This window comes from Tachysurus vachellii, chromosome 16 (assembly GCF_030014155.1).
Source record: "Tachysurus vachellii isolate PV-2020 chromosome 16, HZAU_Pvac_v1, whole genome shotgun sequence".
NCBI classification, from domain to species: Eukaryota; Metazoa; Chordata; class Actinopteri; order Siluriformes; family Bagridae; genus Tachysurus; species Tachysurus vachellii.
Window position 1 is genome coordinate 8367071 of NC_083475.1, and position 20746 is coordinate 8387816.

General features: G+C 37.3%; 1 protein-coding gene across 2 annotated transcripts in view; it reads right to left on the reverse strand.

Annotated features, from left to right (window-relative positions):
* shisal1a (shisa like 1a) overlaps positions 1-1481 on the reverse strand; it is a 33904-nt gene extending 32423 nt beyond the window's left edge. Inside the window, exon 1 of one of the 2 annotated variants that reach the window (XM_060889645.1) lies at positions 1119-1479. The gene's annotated coding sequence lies outside the window, so the exon portion shown is untranslated. Of the gene's footprint in view, positions 1-1118 lie in introns of both variants that reach the window. The other variant, XM_060889644.1, reaches the window with a different exon arrangement.
* Between the last annotated feature and the right edge of the window lie 19265 nt (positions 1482-20746).

Sequence of the window (20746 nt, forward strand, 5' to 3'; positions counted from 1 at the left end):
TTCATGGTGGTACAGATGTTTATTTCACTATTCAAACAGAGCACAAAATCAATCTTTCTGTGAAAAATGCGTGCAAAATCAGAGAAAGAGGATGGCAACAAAAGGTTTCTTCATCCTTTAAACCTAAATGCCAATGCCTTATTGATGAGCTCTAAAGCGAATCACATGAGAGGGTAGAAACTACAGTCATCTGTCATCTGATGTTAGTTCAGAAGGCTCTTCTCATTTCATTTGCACATTAAAACCACAGAAAAACAAAAGGCTCTGCTCCTACTATCTGGAACAGCTCTTTCATCGGGATAGATCTTTAGTCTTAGCTTCATTAGAGGCAGTGATTAAACTGGGATCAAACAGAGAATTTTTTTAAAGCCATTTAAAGCCCAGATCAAACGCTGGACTTCAGAATTCTACACTTGAGCATGATCCAAGTTTTACTTAATCTACAGAACGGCAACAACGACAGAGATTTCTGAACACCGGTCGTGTTCTTCTGAATATCCTGTCAGGTTGATCGTGGTACTGGATGATAAATGACATATCCGCTACATCGCATTTACAGAGTTTCAGACAGCCATGGTGTGCATCTTCAGTGCCTCAGGTATCCCTGGTATGTGTGTGTTTCTTTTGCAGTGATGAGATTTTTAAAGTGATGAGGTTTCATTCATCCTTAGTCTCCTGCTACCATTGAGTTACCACTACTCTTACCACTAGTTTAAATCCATGCCCAGAAAGGAAAACGCACACAGACGCACAAAGACTGCAATATGCAAAGTTATATTTCCACATACATATGAAAAATCAAACACACACTTACTATACGTGATTATACAGTATGTGTAATACATTAATAAATGTTAAGTAGTAAAGCCTCTAAACATAATCTCTGTGTAGATAAAACAATGGATCAGAAGCAAGCAAATAATCCAATAAGCAGATTATAACGCAGATCAATTGATGCTTCCTGTCAACAATACACCAAACAATGCATCACCATTTATAATGTAAGGTACAAATAAAATCAGCCTGAAGCAGAGGTGAAAAAAAAAACAATCAAAATTCAAGTGAAGCAAAGTTTTTTAAGTTGTTTTTTTTAATACAAAGCAGAAACATCTTCTTACCCATAACTGAATAATGCTGGAGCCTGTATTCCTCTTGTTTTGTTTTTTTTTTTTCTCAGGAAGAATCAGTTTGCAGCCTCGTGCAGCATATTGAATGTGTTCTTCACACAGCCCTGATAAAGACAGTCCACTGCTCCACGCGCACACACACACATTCTACTCCTGCCGCAGCTGTGAAGTACAAACCAGTTAGGAGTGTGTGGGACATACAGAGTAAACAAGTGGAGAGAGAGGAGGAGGAGAGCTGCACACTTCCTCTGCACTCAATCCTGCACCCACTCTGGCAACCCAGAGAGAGGTATGGACTGATCCTGAGAGAATAACTGAGAAGATAAAGTGAGAGAGACAGAGAGTGAGAGAGAGTGTGCACACGTGTGTGTGTGTGTGTGTGTCTGTGTGTGTGTGTGTGAGAGAGAGAGAGAGAGAGAGAGAGAGAGAGAGAGAGGAGAAAGAGAGAGAGAGCGTGAGAGAGAGGAGGGAGAGGAATCGTCTGTGTGCTTGTGTGTGTATGTGTGTGTATGTGTGTATGCGTGTGTGTGTGTGTGTGTGTAAGCGTTTTAATGCTTGGATATGGCTATGATGGAGATCCTGGACAAAAACCTCAAGACAAAATTGTTTGTGTGTTTCAATGTGTTCCACTATGTACAGAATAAGTAATACATCAATAAGTATTGCTCCTTACTCTCCATCTCTTCTACACACACACACACACGTACACACACACACTTGTATTACTATTCTTGTGAGAACCCCTTCCCCTAATTATTAACACCGTTGTTTAATTATATGTCAAATTAAACCTAACCTTGACTTTTACCTCATTTTTAAAAATCATTTCAGTCATTGAAATTAATGTCTCCACACACATCCTGGTCCTCAGCAATATACCCAGATCCCAATATACCCAACACATCAAGCTGTCCATGCATTGTCATCACAGTCATGATTTAGTGTGTGAACATATAGATTTAGTTTCTATTTCAATCACATTTTAATCCTGAAACTGCAATGAATAATAATGCATTATATGAATACATAATATTCTTACTACTACTAACTAATAATAATAGAGGTCATCATGTTTGCCTCAAACCTCCATGGTTGTGGGGTTTGATTATTGCTTATGTGTGACTGAGTGCTATGTATATATACTCCCTTCTGTTGCCCGAAACCATGTCGGCTCAGTTTTCCTTATAGTGCCCTAAGGATTGTTGGTTTTTAGGTAGCACCATAAAAGATTTTCCATTTCAAGTACAAGCTCTTTAGGAAAAAAGGGCCCTTGAGGTAGAGTGTATGAAAGTGTATGAGGTAGACTGCTATCTACCAAATATGGGTCAAATACAAATAAAGTAGCTTGAGCAATTGCAGAGAGCTTAGAGAAGGATAATAAACTGTTATACCAAAGACTTGCTAACAATTTCCCCTAATTGGTCACTTATTTCATTAATTCATTAAGTAAGTATGGCTGCACTGCAGGAGGTACAGGAGTGATGAAGTGATGAAGGTAGGAGTGATGAAGAAACAAAGAAAAAAGTAAGAACAAAGAATTCACGAGTAGACAAAAGCTAAAAAGCTGTCAGGAAAATGCTGAAATTCTGTATAATGATTAGATAATGCTTGAGGTGGGAGTAGGTGCTGCAGACAGGAGCTCCCTTTCCAACAGTGGGTCAAACCTGGGGCTTGAAATGAAAATACAGGGCAAAAACTTTAATCCTTTGTGATTTTACATCATGATAAATGATTTCCAAAGGCAGTTTATTTTCTCCTTCGGAGTAGGCCATGATTCCATATTATTGCTTACTATCTGTCATAATCAAAGACAGACACTGTTGAAAGACGTAAAATCTTCATAAATGTGTGAATTGACCTACAGACATCTAACAACAATTTGAAAGAGTCATTAGAAATAGAAATGTACTAATCCCCAAGCCTACAGGGAGACATCCTCTATGTCCTGGCAACCAGGTGGTTAAATGACATAACAGTCCAAACCACCCAGTCACCAGATGTCTTCAAACAGTGTCTTCTTAATCAGGTACTTTAATAAGCAATAAAAAACAGTTATTACTGAGACACTCTACTAACTCATACTAAGTCCTCTCTTAACCTGTTCATTTATTTGACCCAAATCAATTTGTGCTAGCATCAGAGGACATGTTTCTCCTAGAGATTTTAAAGCATCTGATAAATGCTGTAGTATAGGGAGGCAGACACAAAAGGGATGTCAGATGGATTAAAAAAAACAATACCAAAGCAGTTTAAGAAAACAAGCCCAAAAGTGGAGTAGGATGGATAATGTTCTCATGGTTTGATGTTCTGAATGCTTTTGCCTTCAAAAAAGCCCATAAAATAATGAGCAGCAGGACAAACGTCTTCATCTGAACCAGCTGCTTTTTTTTTTTCAATGTTCACAATGAATCACGTATGGTTTGTGTGTGTGATGTTGGTGTCAGAGTGTACAGTTTTTAGACCATAGTCTGAGGGTCTAGCATGAGCCTGTGTGTGTCTTAGTCCAGCCTTATCACAAATAAAATGATAAAGCACTACTAAGACTTATAAGCATTAGAATCAAGCACTCCTAAATTTATAAAGCGCATTATACCACAGCACGGTTGAACTTTCAAATCTGATTGGTTAGGTGTTTTTTAATGTTCTATAACACCAGCTTCAACAGTAATGCTGACTGTGATTCAAATGACAGGTTTATATGAATGCTAGCTATCTAATATCGTACATTATTATGAATTGTGTTGAGAACCTGCTGTTATTTAACAAAGAATAATTGACTGTATATTGCGATGGTGAAGAGTTCAGTGAGGACCCGGTTATTTAACATTATCGGAAGAAGTCTCTAGTTTCAGGATACTGTAACAGTCAAAATGATTTCTGTCACAAGAGATATTTCAGTAGTGGATTTTACACTATCCAGGTGCTCTGTGCCTTCAGTTTTTTATTGAAGAGAGAGAAAATAAAGAAGTTGGAAGGAAAGTATTTATAATTACACCGCTACAGTGCTACTGTAAGTGATACCAGGAAACAACTCGTCTCTCAGATGATCTACAAAATGAACTGAAACTACAAATGCTGAAAATTATGAATTGTAATAAATTACTGAACGAAATAATTGTGATTGCTTCCATATTGTCATGATGTAAGAGAAATAAAACACTTTGAGGTGGTAACTGCACTTCACTTTACGTTGGGCTGCATCGCATCACACCATCATGAACAATTTTCTGATAACATCTAACAAGATATATGTTACAGTGTTTTATTCAATGGTTGAAATACTTAACAAAAAAGGGGGGGGGGGGGGATTCATCCTCATCTGTGTTATAGCTTGATTATAAATCATTTCCCATTTAGAACCGTGTAATATATGATCAAATAGTGCACTTATGTAACACGGAAATTCCATTTTTTTACAGTCTCAATAAAGCAGATGTCACAGAATAAACTTTTTAATATAAACTTAATATTAATTACAACTTTTATATTGGGGGCACGGTGGCTTAGTGGTTAGCACGTTTGCTTCACATCTCCAGGGTTGAGGGTTCGATTCCCGCCTCCGCCTTGTGTGTGTGGAGCTTGCATGTTCTCCCCGTGCCTCGGGGGTTTCCTCCTGGTACTCCGGTTTCCTCCCCCGGTCCAAAGACATGCATGGTAGGTTGATTGGCATCTCTGGAAAATTGTCCGTAGTGTGTGAGTGTGTGAGTGAATGAGAGTGTGTGTGCCCTGTGATGGGTTGGCACTCCGTCCAGGGTGTATCCTGCCTTGATGCCCGATGACGCCTGAGATAGGCACAGGCTCCCCGTGACCCGAGGTAGTTCGGATAAGCGGAAGAATGAATGAATGAATGAATGAACTTTTATATTAATTTTAATATTAATATATTTTAATATTGCATTAATATTTTAGTATTATTAAAATTTAGAACAGTTATTTTCATCTCTAAAATATTTGCTTCACAGCTGCTTTCAAATACTTAGCACTTGTCAGTATAGTGAACAATCTTATATGCATATTTTCCAAGTATTTTGTTTTTCTGTTGACGTGACATTACATATGTAGAACTGCAACAGTCTAAAGATTTTTTCTGATTTCTTTTTTCATGTGCAATCTAAGAGGTGTTGCTCACTGGATACATATTGTCCTGCTTTTGCTCTCCAAGTGTCTTGTTCATGCACCAAGTTCCTTTTGCTTTAGAATATTTCTGTTTATTTCACAGAGTAACCTGAGATCCGGATCAAACTACAAGGCTCTAATGCTACATGCTGCACCACTATGTGCCCTCAAAGTTTGATCCTGAGCTCGAGTTACTGCCTGAGTGTCTGTGTTAACTAAGTTATACAATTCTAATGTGTGCAGTTATCCTGTAAGGTTTTAGCGCATGAGGATTTGAGGGAGAGAGAGTCACCCAAACTAAAAATAAGAACTTTAATTGAACTAACTGAAGGAAGATCATGCTTTAAAGGATATCTTGCTACTTTATCTTGATAGGAATCTTAGAGGCTTCATGTAAAATCCTTTTACATACAAAACATTAATGTGAAGGTATTAGCTTGGTGTAGGGCTGTAAGAGAGGCATTCAAATTGTATACAGTAGTATCTTGAACATTCGCGAGGTTTGGTCGAGGATCCCGTCGAGGATCAGTAGGAATTGGGAATGTTTTGTACGAGTCACTAAAAATGCTTATTTCTAGAGTTTAAACCCCTAAATATGATCCAAGTCATGTTCCCAAAGAAATTTAATTTCATTTAAAAGTTAGCATGATACATTACACTTAAAAAAGTACAGTATCGCCTAATGGCTATTTGCCACACTAGTGCATTTACAGTACGGTAAACTAACGTTACCCCTACAGTATACTGATTCATTGGCTGCCATTTTCTTTTGCACTCACGGTAAAACCAAGTAAGGAATGGGACTGTAAACCTAATGACTTGATGTTTCTTTGTCATTGTCAGGAAGGTAAACTAGGTAAACTTCATATGTCATTAAAGTCATATAACCAAGGTACAATTAAGTACAAATATGTACTGTATGTACTGTACATAGAAGGTACAGATATTCGCAAATCCCGAAACGCCAATACACAAAGCATTACTCTATGCTAAATCCCTCTGTTGGTTTTATTTAACAGAAATCCATAAAACCTGAACTGTCTGTCTATTAACACTGTGTGTTTGTTTGTCTCAATTCAGTTTAATTCAATTTATTTGTATAGCACTTTTAACAACTGACATTGTCTCAAAGCAGCTTTACAGAAGTCTAGAAACATAGAATAAAAATGTTAAACTTTATAATTAAGTTACTATTTGTCTCTAACATCTATCCCCAATGAGCAAGCCTGAGGTGACGGAAAAACTAGTTATTATGAAGAAAAATCCTTGAGAGGAATTTCTTCACCTAAGAAAAACTATTCATAAAAAAGCTAGACTAAACAAATGTGTTTTTAGCCTAGACTTAAGGCATATTTTGATTGAAGTAGGCGTTCATAAAAAACCCCCAAAAAATCGCTTCGATACTGTGGTGTGAGACCATTCAGTGCTTTATAGGTTAGTAATAGTATTTTATAATCAATGCGAAATTTGACTGGGAGCCAATGCAGTGTGGATAAGATAGAGGTGATGTGTTCATATCTTTTGGTTCTAGTTAGGACACTAGCTGCTGCATTCTGGACTAACTGAAGCTTGTTTATGCTCCTATTGGAACATCCTGACAGTAAAGCATTACAATAATCCAACCTAGAGGTAACAAATGCATGAACTAGTGTTTCGGCATCATGTAATGACATCATATTTCTTATCTTAGCAATATTTCTGAGATGAAAGAAGGCTACCCTTGTGGTATTATTTATGTGAGCTGAGTCAATAATTAGAGACTGGAGTCAATAATCACACAAAGGCCTTTTACTGCTGCACATGATAAAACCATCCAGACAAAGACCATCCAGAGTTACTCTATAATTGGAAAGCTTACTTCTGTCTGTGTTCCTAGTAAAAGCATTCTGTCTTGTCAGTGTTAAGGAGGAGGAAGATAGTAAGCATTCACTCCCTAATGTCCGTTACAAATTTTTCAATTTTAATAAGCTGGTGTCTCACATCTGACTTATCTGAAACATGTATTTGTGTTTCATCTGTGTAGCGAAGGCTAATACCATTTTTACAAATAATTGCATATATAGGGAGAAAAGCAATAGGCCTAAAAGAGAACCTTGTGCCTCCCATCTAACAAACAGTAAATCTGTCCAGACAGCAGTGGGGTGTCCTTGAAAACATACACATTTACAAGACACTGATAAGAAATAATAATAAAATAGAATATACTGCTAGGCCAATTTCACTGTTTGTCAACTAAATCCATCAATATAAATCAGGCCATGTTGAATTATACACGGAAGTCTCAGGGAGAACTGGGATGTCTGCATTTTACTAAGCTGGGATGCCTGTGTTCGTTTTTTACATGCATCTGTGCTAGAAATGTGTGAGAAATGTGAACTTTGTAAAAGACAAGCTTGCAAACGTACCTCACCAGGGTATAGTACAAAGCTGGATCCACTGAAAACAGTCTTCAGCTTTAATCAACATCAGTGCGGCTCACTGCAGCTTTACACTGAAATTTTAACTGAGTTATTGTCCTATTGTTTTGTGAATATTCCCATGATAAAAGCATACAGTGTGAACTTTTTTGATGGTTAAATTGGCTTACTTAATCTGTTCAATTTGAGACACTAAATCTTATTTCACTAGGGATCAAATTGTATAGTCCCAGCCTTTTTTCCATAATGCAAATATGAAGGAACAGCATAATGAAGTATCAACCCCATGAGTGGCAAAAGAATTCTTAAAAGACCTCTTTGAATCTGTCGAGTGTGAAGCAAAGAGAATACAAATGTATCAGTTTTGTCTTTTGCTTTTTCTAACACACACACACATACACACACACACACACACACACACACACACACACACATACACACAGACACACACACCACACACACTGCAGAAATGGTGCATATTACACAATATTTTACAGAATACTCACACAAAACAGTGGCACAAACAAAACATAAAACCACACATAATAGATTAGCTTTGTCATTCTTTTGGATTTGGATAACATGTCATAACATTATAATGAACATGAACTTCCATAATCCTGGAAGGTGCTCAGAGATAACCAGTGCAATCACAACCATCCAGTCATACAGCCACCATGTCTTACCTCTATGGCACAGCAGTTGGCCTGAGCATTGGATGAATGCCATTTAGAGTAATTTATTTGGTCATTTTTCAATTTCCAACCCACTAGATAGCTCCCCTTTCACATGACAGCTACCAACTGGGGATAGTAATGGCTTACATACTGTATGCTTCCTCTAAGATGCATGAAGCAGGCTACCACATCTTTTCAAACTCATTCTATGTCATAGTACAGCAAATCAGACTCAGATGAAAACTCTAAGTGCCCTGCTCAGCAAACATACACTCATTATTGACTAGTGTTGCTCTGATTGACAAGAGAGAAAGTAATGTGATAGGGTTCAGCTGAATAGGTGACACCAGTCACAGAAGAGCTTCCACTTAAGTGACACATGTATTAATAAGTGTTTCCTGAACTACTACATCTTATTGTCAAATCTTATAGACAAATCTGACAATTCTTACCGTCATCTGGAACAGTAGATTTACTAGGGGAAGAGCTAGGAATTAGTGGATGCAATAGTGGTACCAAAGTCTTGCTGGCCATCCCATTGTCCCACACAGGAAACGTATGGGGAGAATCAGTGCTCGAGTGATGAGGCCACAGCTTCCTGTTTCATTTTGGCTCCGCTTGGAAGAAGCTTGGCACTACAAATGTGTAAAAATCTAAAAATGTGTAGAGAAAAAGAGAGTATTTATTGCCACCTGTTGCATTGCACCATCGTACCTTTCTCTGACAACCATTCTCTTTTAAATGGGACCAATGGCTAATTTAGAATCTCCTAGACATGAGTGTAGACATAGCATATTTGGGGCTCCTCTAATAAGGGGCAAGAATGATGGAAGTCACAACAAGTCATTCAGTTAACATAGGTATTGATGTGTGATCAAGTGCTAAGAATGTCTGAGTCAGCCACACAGTGTCCTTGACATTGACATTGTAAAGACAGGGAGCACATAGCTGGTTCCCATCTTTTCATTTCCAAATGCAGCATAGATATTTTTTCTACCCACTTAGTTGATCTATTGGGGAAATATGGCACAGGTAAATAGAGGAAAGAGGTATGTTGTGTGAAGGGAATTCTGACTCAAATCCAATGAGCTGTAGATTAGTTCAAACCCAGTTAATTTAGCACACTCAGCAATGACCAGGTCATGGAATATTAAGTTAAAAACACTCAATCCATGATAGTAGCACATCGTAGAAGAATAGTGAAGAGATATTCAGAGGATAAAATTCAGAAGGAGGCCCCAAGCCAGCAGGGAAGAGATGAGAGTATAGTGCAGCTTAACAATGAATAATATTACATGGCATAAGCCCTTAGAGACAATGCTGCAAACAGACTGGTGAGTGATTCACTAATGTAGGCTAAAGTTAATGAGGGAAAATGGACTCAAAGATGGTTTCAATTTTTTTTTTTTTGTACATATTATGAGATTGCTACAGTCTTTACTGAGTTTTTGCAAATGCACACAGCAATGGGTTGGGCACTACTTGGAGAGTGAAGCATAAAACAAAACAGGATAGGAAGATTTATCCCTTGTGTGAACATGTCAGTTTTTGCTGTTGTGCAATTGCTAAATTGAAATTGGTGTGAGTACTGTGAGTGTGTCTAAGAAAGTGTACTTACAGAATGTTTTTTTTTTTTTTTATATATATATAAAATGTCTCTATGCTGTTTTGTTGTCTATTTATTGCTTCTCACCTCTAGAAGCAGTAGCATTTTATTATATCTTTTCTACTAGTGTTGGGTCAAGTAAAGAGTTACAGAACCTCTCTGTATTTTCTTTTAGTTTTATTTACTATTAAGGTAAGTAGTTTTCGTTAAAAGTGCTGCGGTTGATTAATATATCTTACGTGGACTATGTAAGTCTTTGTGAGACTCTGGTATAATATGCAGCATTACTTTGACTATTTTGCTGATCTGATCCTGAGACTTCATATCTTAGCCGAATATAATGGGTGAATTAATGGGTATTTCATAAAGGACCAATTTTCTTTCCCTATAGTAGCCATTAAAATGTTTTACTCTAACCAGGGTTTCTCCTGAAAGACCTCAATTAACCTGGAACTGTGATAATTGCTGCTATTTTGAAGCTCTTTCATTATAAATTTCAAGCTGTACTTTGTAGATGAATACAGGTAGGTAAGGCCAGGGTTCAGTAAAGCAAAGCTGTGTATGTAATTAAAACTACAGCACAATTCGGCCTTTGATGGGATTGTTAAATAGGATGGACTTTGGCTGACAGCAGGTGTTATCATCAGCAGAGAGCTGTCTCCATGGTGATGCTGAAGCCATGAGGCGATATAAAATCATTGGATGGTTGAGTCTGAATATCAGTTTGTCACTGGGGGTTTGAATAAACATTCAGATGTTTGTCAGCTCATGGAGTTGCTCAAATGGAAAGAAAGATAATTCATCCAAGTATCAAGAACATTTTGTGTTCAAATACAAGACAAACATCATTTCATAAACCTCATCACCATAGCGATCTATAAAACATTCAATAGGCTGATATTTACAAGCTGAAGAATTAAAAATCACTGATGCCTTCCCAGATGCATTCATGTGATCTTTACACCCACTAGTTGAATGAATGGTATCAAATGAAAAGAGTTGGATGAAAGAAGTACAATTGAATGTAATGTCACCAAGACAGCAGCAGATCCTGGATGTGACTTGTTTGTCAAGCACATGCCATAGATATTCAATGAGATTGAGAGCTGGGGCATTTGAAGGCCAGATCAACACTTTGAACTCTTTGTCATGTTCTTCAAACAGAAAGAGACACATGTAAAGTGACATAAACCCGTTAGTCATGATGTAAACCACGACCAGATAGTACCAAGTAAATATGTGTTACAAATAAAAAAGCTTGTGATACCAACATAGAAGATTTGAGAGACAAACGATTTAGTGGTGTCTTTTACTGTATTTACTGTACATGAATGTTTAATGTTAATCTTCATTAATTAACTTCATCATTTAAATTCCAAGGGGGCACAGTGGCTTAGTGGTTAGCACGTTCGCCTCACACCTCCAGGGTTGGGGTTCGATTCCCGCCTCCACCTTGTGTGTGTGGAGTTTGCATGTTCTCCCCGTGCCTCGGGGGTTTCCTCCGGGTACTCCGGTTTCCTCCCCTGGTCCAAAGACATGCATGGTAGGTTGATTGGCATCTCTGGAAAATTGTCCCTAGTGTGTGATTGCGTGAGTGAATGAGAGTGTGTGTGTGTGCCCTGCGATGGGTTGGCACTCCGTCCAGGGTGTATCCTGCCTTGATGCCCAATGACGCCTGAGATAGGCACAGGCTCCCCGTGACCCGAGGTAGTTCGGATAAGCGGTAGAAGAAGAATGAATGAATGAATGAATTTAAATTCCAACATTTGAAATACTGAAATAATAATGTCTGTTGAGTGATTGTTAAAAATGTTCCTACTTGACAGATATAAACTACATGTACAACAAGCACTAACTGAATCCCACTGGGGAAGAAATCACATTGTGCCATTTTCCACTAAGAGCGTTTTTAGCATAGGAGGAGCAGTGGATAATAACAGTTAATGGCAGAACCAAAAGTGTTGCTTTCATGCCAAAGTGGAGTTGTTTAAAATTAGTTTTGAATAAATAGTTTGACACAAAGGTTATGTTGTCATTAATGTCATCCTGCCACACCAAAATATATGGCCACAAACTCAGGTATAGATCTAACTTTAAAGCCAATAATGTTAATCCAGAAAAACCAGGGTTCAAATGAAACCTCTGATGAGGCAGGTTTAACTTTGTCATACAAAGGGAGTGTAATCTTTGGACTATATCAATCTAGACTAAGCGGCACCACCAGCCAGACAAATAAATTTTAATTTTGAAGCATGAATCTTCATCTGATCAGAAAATACAAATCTAGACCATCTTGTCTAAAAGACAAGTGTTCATAGTTTTAAGGTCTTTGGCATGTAGCCACTTTCATCATAAAACTTGTGCTTTACAGTATGTGGAGTCAGTAAATCAACAGTATTTAAAGTTCTAACAGTCTGCAAGGCTAGTTGTAAAATAAGGCCAAATACATTTTGATACCTGGTATTCCCAGGCTACAGTAAATACCAGGTAACTTTATGAATATGGAAAGCTTTTGGAAATGTCACACTGTATAAATGGATGCCATATTTCATTCTTATATCCATCTACATATTCTGATATATAGAAAGAAATGCAAGAACTGGCATTCCATTAATGTAAACTGTAATGCACTCTATTACAGTTTTCAAACACACTAGAAATGTGTGACAGTGCATGACCTTTTTCTTCAAACTGAATTTTCACACCCGGTATGCTACTACATATTTTCTCGTGTTTACAATTGATTTATTTGAGAGCATGTTTTGGATTTTGGATGGGGAAATGACTGAATTCACAGTAAGAAGTGCACTTCTAAACTTATACACTCACACACCACTGAATTTTCATTGGAATCTTTACAATTACCAATAAAAATGAAAATATGAAGGAAAATAAAATATAGAGACAGATGTAATATAAGCCTTTGCAAGGGAAAAAGGAATCTAAAATGGGAACTATTTTTGTTAAAGTGATCAAATCAGGTGCTGGACAGGAAAAGGAGTACAGGAGTTCAAAAGCAGACATTAACCAAAAGCAGCTGTTTTGGCTTCACTTTACAGGTATATAAAAATGTTCCATGTATCTTTTGATAGCTGGAATATGAAATGCTTATTTTCTCTTAGGTTCACCAGAATGAGGTCTGTGGACTGTGTATACAGATAGGTAACAAATGGTATAACTGGAGACTCGGTTATGTGGAGAGAGCATTTTGCAGAGATGGTTTGGGTTCACTTGTCCCCCATACAACAGCTAATCTGAACTGAATACCTATGTGAGATTTAAAACTAATTGTTAACTGTTAGACACCATTTCCTACCACCATCATCAAAACAGCTGAAGGAATATCTTTTGGAAGAATGGTGTTCATCTTTCCAGCTGAGTTTCAAGGAACTTGTAGCATCTGTTCCAAGGTGAAGCTGTTTTGGTGGCTTGTGTTGACCCAAACACGTTAATGCTTCAGTTTTTATTATTTGTCACCCATATGTATAGTATGCTTACATATATTTTGAACTGATAAGGGCCAAGGGATGTTTTAAAGCTCTGGTATTTGTGAATAGCATTGGGACTGCATGCATAATTTGACTATTCACATAAGTATACACAGAAACTTTTTTCTCATGAGTTCTCTTTTTCTATATGGGTTCTCTGTAGCCCATAAGTATACATATAGGCTAGTATCACAAAATAAACAAACCAACAAAAAATCTCTTGCTGCTTAAACAAAATTTACTGTATGGCAAAAATTAATGGCAACAAATTATCATTATAACCACTGCACACTACACAGTTCACAAACATCTGTGATCATTGCATTTGTTGAACTTTTGCTTTCACGGCTGTAATTATCTATCAAATAAACAAAATCAATAAAAATCAATGAATATCAATAAAAATAAATTTATAGACAATGAAATTCGGTAGACGTCCCTAGCTGATGGTTCCAACCTGCCCACATCTTTGTTTACTCTTCACTCAGGCAGACAGAATGTGTGTTACCATAGAGACAGCTCTGTCATGATAGAGAGAGAGAGAGAGAGAGAGAGAGAGAGAGAGATTGCGAGCTGAGGGAGATTCATAAAAATTGTTCCTTCTCTTCTCATCTGCAATATTTGGAATTAAGTTCACAAATTTAAAAAAAAAAAATTCAAAAAAGTTCAAAAAATTTTAGTGCCACACATTATCTATCTTACTTGCAACTAGATAGATAGATAGATAGATAGATAGATAGATAGATAGATAACCAAACTGCCATAATATTCACTGTATAAAGTCATGTAGGTTATGTACACAGAACCTGAAGGAACACACATTCAGTCTAGGGAAAAATATGTCTCAGTGTCTTTCCAGGGCTGTAATGAATGACCTTGTTGCTGCTTGACTCCCTGCATATCGACAGCACAACATCTTCCTGCTGGGGACACTGACAGTAATCATTCTCTAGCTGGCACAAACAGCATATACCTCTTACAAACACACACAACGATTAACCCGTGGTGAATCTGAGGAATCTAAAAAGTTCCTATTTGAAATCCAGCAGAAAACACAAACGTGTGAACTAGATATCACAACCACAGTTTACCATAGATTGCCTCTAATTGTAATTCATCCCTTTTAGGATACAGGGGTGAAAGAGACTACACAGAGAAGCAGCACAATTATTTAATTGTTCTACTTGAGCACTGTAATCAGCAGACCATGCTATGTTATATGTGCTAAGGTGTGTGAGGGGGTGTTTGAACAAAGGGCAGAGTGATTAAAGAGAGGAAGTGAGGGCAAGTGAGCAATCCACAGGGAACAGCTTAATCATCAATCACTAGCCCATGATGAAGTGAGTGATTTAAACACTTACGTATGCGTACTCTCTCCTCTCTCATTAGGTACAGGGCACAATCACATTGCCACTCCTCAGAATCATAATCAAACCTCTCACTTGTTTCATAAATATGTAACACACAGGGAACTTTCAGCATGTGCCCCATTAACATTGAGCTTAGCTATAATCTGATAGGCAATTTTAAAGCCTAAACAGTCTCCAGTGTACAGTTCTTTCACAAGATCATATTCCTTTGCTGAAAAAGCGAAGACTCTAGACCATCTCCAAAGTCTACCTCTAGTTCTCCCATCTCCTTATGTCTCACTGAGTACCATACAGGGTCGCCCTTATTGCTGATGATGCTCGTATCATTGACCCATAAATTGCATTTACTAATAGGTCACCATCTGGCATTTTGGATAAAGAGGACAACAGAAGGGTGAGTAAATGTTACCACTGAAAATGGAAGAACAGGGTGAGTATCCATAGTCATAGTATCTCTTTTCCAAAGAAGCAGAATGTTTGGTTTTTTTTTTAGAAGAAAAGATGGCAACTTCTTATACTCATGGAAAATCTAATTTTTCATATGCCCAATATCAGAAGCTCTAACTTTGAGACTTAACAATCCAATAACAGCAGAGACATGTGATCTGTGTACTGAGAGAATGCAGGCTATATCGCAATGACAGATTTCATTAAGGGATTGGGGGACCTGTATGTAGTTGGGTCAAAATGTATTTCTGGATACTGTTGAGGAATTAAAACGCAATCAGAAATTGCACCCTTGAGTAATCAAGCAGTGCATGAGAGGAAGCACAGGAGAAATCCCTGATTGCTGTCAGCACTTTTGAATCTCTGCTGCATTTAATTAATATTTCCTCCATTAGGTCTTAATTTTTGTCCAGGTGAATTGCTCAGTCGTTGCCACAATAAATATTAAAATATAGAACCAATAAACAGAGCTACAGAAATCACACAAATTATTATTCCATGCTATGGAAAAAAAATTAAATGAGTATAGGTAAGGTGAGATGAATTTCTGGTCTCAGTGAGCATCATATTTGTAATACACACAGATATATACTTTATTCAGTGAAGAAATTGTTTCAAGTCAGAGGAAACTGAGGTACCAAGTTATACAGGCTGCTTTGACTTCACCTGAAATTTGCAAAGGTATCTAACGGGAGATAATTTTTTTAAAGATTAGTCAGCAATCAGATGTTATTTTCCATATTCAAAATATTTATAATTTAATAAGTTATTTTACTGTAGTGATAACAATAAAGTGCTAGAGAGATACAGGTTTGTAGACATGGCCACACATAGTGCATCTTTGCCTCTGCAGTTGTTTTATCAGTTTGTTAGTGAAAGTGCTCCTGTGTTTAGCCAAAGCAGCTGGCAGAGAATATGAGTTATTGCCTATGATAACTAGAAATATGGGTCCATTCTATGTTTGTTTCCATCCTGTGGTGTGCTTCAGCAACCATAGCAACCATAACCTGGCTCCTGCCTTGTCCAACCGATTTATTCATGTGTAGAAAAGGACCATAGCATCGTCTAAAAAATCACAATCATGCAAAATGCCTGTGACTAAGTTATTAATAATCTAGAATGATATTTATCTGTTTTTGGAAAAAAATAAATAAAATAAATAATAATAATAATAATAATAATAATAATAATAATAATAATAATAATAATAATAATAATAATAACGGTAAATACGTTTTTGGACATGTATACCTCATGGGCATGCTTGTTTTGACGAGATAGGTATTCATTAGCATAAATGTTATGCTTGAAAGTTTACAAGTTTAATTGGTAGAAAATAATTCAGACCGTATATATACAGTATATAAAATGCTGTATATAATATGGAATGGCTACATAATAAAAAACTAATTCAAGATAAGAATGCTGCAATTTTACAGACATGTTGCACCTGTTATGAGTTTACAGATTTCACACATGCTGAAAGAGAAAGAGCTACTCTAACAAGCAACTCTTAAACACCGCTTAAGTGTAAAAATCTATAGAGCTATAGCAAAGTCCTTAAACACCTCTGTCACAATAATTGATCTGATATGCAATTGTAAAGTTCATGGAACCACAACTAATCGTTCCTGTCTGGTTGCACCATGCAAGAATTCACAATGTGCTCTAAGACTAATGAGAAAGCAGGTAAGAGAGAAGCCAATAGTCAAGACAACCTGAAAGCAGCTACAACAACCTGCACCGTGATCATTTACATCCCAACACACCATGCAAAATTCCTCTACTTAAAAAAGAAGCATAGAGATGCATCTAAAAGCATGTAGAGAAATCAAAAGTATTCTCTAGTATGCTTAATCAAAATAGAAATCTTTAGCCAATATTCAGATCATTATGTTCGGAGAATGAAATGTTACACCTATTGTATGGTCCCAAGCATATCACAATTATAGTGAAGCATGGTGGTGGGAGCATCATGATATGGGACTGCTTCTCTGCAAACTGTCCTGGGGCATTACAAGAAAACATGAATAAAGTGATATATTGGGATATATTAGAGAAGAATTTAAACTCAGTCAACAAGATATTGATCTGGGAACAAGATCTAGGGAAAAAATAATTTCAACAAGGAAATGACCCCAAACATAGAACCAAATTAACTCAAGAAATCCTTGCATGGTCTGGACAATCTCCTACCTTGAATCGCATTGAAAATTTATGGAGTGTGAGTCCATCAGATGGACCGTCTTAACCTTGGGGAATTGAAGGCAATTTGAGAAAAGGTGACCCACAGTGCTGCAAAAGCTAATCACTTCTTACATCTCAAAGCTGAACCCCTCAACAACTATAGTAACGTCGATCATTTGTGGTGTCTGAGTTCTGTTGTTCACTTTTTCAACATATCTTTGTTTGTGTATGAGTACATACCTACATTGTGTGTATAAATTGGAATTATATTGAATAACAAACAAACATTTCTAAGTACTTATTTCTCCTCATTGTGTATATAATATTCTTTATGATGACTCATCACTTTATGATCATCATATATGCAATGATTAATGGTGCTCCGTGGTGTATTTTCTGATCTTTTCTTGTGTACTGAAAGAACAGGTCAATACTGATCCTGGATTTTACGAGGGCAAATGAAAAAGGAACAATAAAGCAACAAAGAACGGTCAAGTGCCTAGAGGGAGACAAACAGCTCTGAGAATATTTATGTTATTATGTTAAAATGAGAAGTCAGCAGATAAGTTGCTGAGCACTGAAGGTTTTTATCCCAGTCTAACAGACCATCAAGTGACTCAGACTCATGGGATATTAGCAAGAGAAGTTTTGGTTGAACACCCACTGGAACACCCACCACAAATATTTTTAATTATACTGTTTACCAACCATGTATATCTTCCAATCCTGGGATCTATAAGTATCTACTTCTCCTGGCTAATTTATTCCCTGCTTGAACTTTGTAACATTGTAAATTCATTAATAAAGAATAAAAAATATTTTTAGTGTATATTAAACATTATATTTTCAACTAATTTCAGTCACAGTCATATAATAAAGTTAATCTGTTGACAGGAATGAATCATTTATCCTGTCCTGGGAAGTTTCCACATTGGCATGTCACTTTCCAAAATAACCAGAATTGTTTATACAGAGCTGACATTTTGCTAACTAGTCTTTCTGTCTGAATGTGATACATGGCTCTTTGTAGAGATAATGGAAACCTTAAAAGGCATTTCATATTAATGCTTGGACAAGAGGGAGTTGGGATGAAATGCAGATGAGTAGAAGACAAGTAGATGCTGTTTTCACATCCAAACTTATTTGGATAGTACATTACCTTATATGATATATAGAATTATATACTCTTGCTTTCTGTGTGACTTGTCGTCCTACGTGATGCTGAGCAAGTTATTAAAATCTATTGTAAATGACTGTGTGGTTTCACTTTATTAATTGGGCACCAAAATTTAATTCAGAAGGGACATTTCTAGTATGTCAGGTCAATTATTATCCTGGAAACCTTTAGCTCTGGGATATTTCATTTCAGGTCCTGAGGAGCTTTTTAAGAAGTGTCACCGGCACTCATTCCTTGCTCTTATCCAACAGTATTGGTCATAATAATAGTCCTCCTTCTTGATATTATTTAGAAAGCCATTAATACGCCTGTCTTCTCCATTCTTGTCTATGATGTGCACATAATGCCTGCCATAACACTGGCAGGTAGAGTGAAAAGAATTTTCACGTCATAGAAGGGTCTGCATGCAGAGATAATGCCACAAAAACTCACTTGGCAAAGCGTAACCAGTGCCAAACACACCTTCACAAAAGGGCTCTCACATCGCAGTGCCCTCCTTTCTGTGTGCCATAGCAAAGAGAGGATATGCAATAGAGTATTTATTTAAATTCATTCAATTCAGCAGAGCCAGCCAGGTGGACACTATGAAAGCTGAACCTGGGAATGGTTTAAAATGAGCTGAATGCTTGATTTGGTAATTATGGTAAAACAGGCAGGGTTTTATAAAGCAATGATTCAATATCCTCAATTGTGATTGTATACAGTATATTGTATATATATCCTTCCTTTGTATATGCAGCTGCAGACCAGTCAGAGTGCCCCTGCTGACCCCTGTCCAGCACCTACAAGCACCTTCAATGTGCATATGAGCATCATGGAGCAATGGAAGAGGATGGCCTGGTCTGACGAATCCTGTTTTCTTTGACATTATGTCGAAGCCGGGTATGTGTGTCGCTTAACTGAGAAAGAGGTGGCACCAGGATGCACTAAGAGAAGAAGGCAAAAAGGCAAGGCAGGGGAGGCAGTGTGATGCTCTGTGTAATGATCTGCCGGTAAATCATCTGTCCTGGCATTCATGTGGATGTTATATTGACATCCAACCTACCAGAACATTGTTGAAGACCAAGTACACCTCTTCATTGTAACAATATTCTCTAATGGCAGTGGTTTATTTCAGCAGGTTACTGGACCCTGCCACACTGCAAAAATATTAATTAATGGATGACGAGCATAATAAAGTTTTTAGGGTGATGGCCTCTAAATTCTGAGAATCTGTGGGATATGCTGAATAAGCAAATCCAATCTATGATGGCCCCGCCTTGCAACTTACAGGACTTGCTGTAAAGGATATGTTGCTAACTTCTCCAGACACCACAGCACCACCTTTAGAGATCATGTGTGGAGTTCATGCCTCTATGACTTAAAGCAAGCTGCCCACTGGAGGAATGAATTCATCTGAAAGATATTTCCTCAGCTGGTGTTTTTATAATGTTAGTGAAAAATGCTAATGCTGAACTGACATGACGGCTGATGACTTTGAAATCATTAATATATTATTTAATATCCATTCAGAGAGCCCATGTGCCTTGTGGATTAAGTAATTGAAAGAGATCGCTCCAATATTTTTCCATTATCTCATCATTGGATAAAGGTGATCAGTCAGACTACCACTGTATTGATTTGCAGTGACACTTCCATCTGAGAGGACAGTAGGACTCCACCACAATGCAAAATGCCTCAAATACCACTATGCAGCCATGTTTTTTTAATTGCCCTATCTTTTTATTTGTCACTTAACTGTATAAACCTATGCTTTACAGTACAGGTTTACAGCCTCAGCTTTGAAAGTGTTAGACAGTTTAATTACATAAATCAATGAGCCATGGTCTTCTTTCTCAGAATTGCAATATGTAAATAGTAATGAATTCTTTAAGACTGCTTTGTGACAATATCTGTTGTTAACTATTCTCGATTCCCCAAAAGTCTTCATACATACTGTAGGGGACTGTGTCTGTGATCACCATGCCAGATGTGCCATCAGCAGTGATTGTTTATGAATGCGCACTTCTCATTTGGTCTGCAACACGTCCAGGCTTTTGGAATCTGTTAATAGGTTTGGTAACAGTGTCATGTGTGATGAGCTTGCCTTGTTTCCTGTTAGCCCATCGCAAGCTTGTGACATGTTCTTGATCCA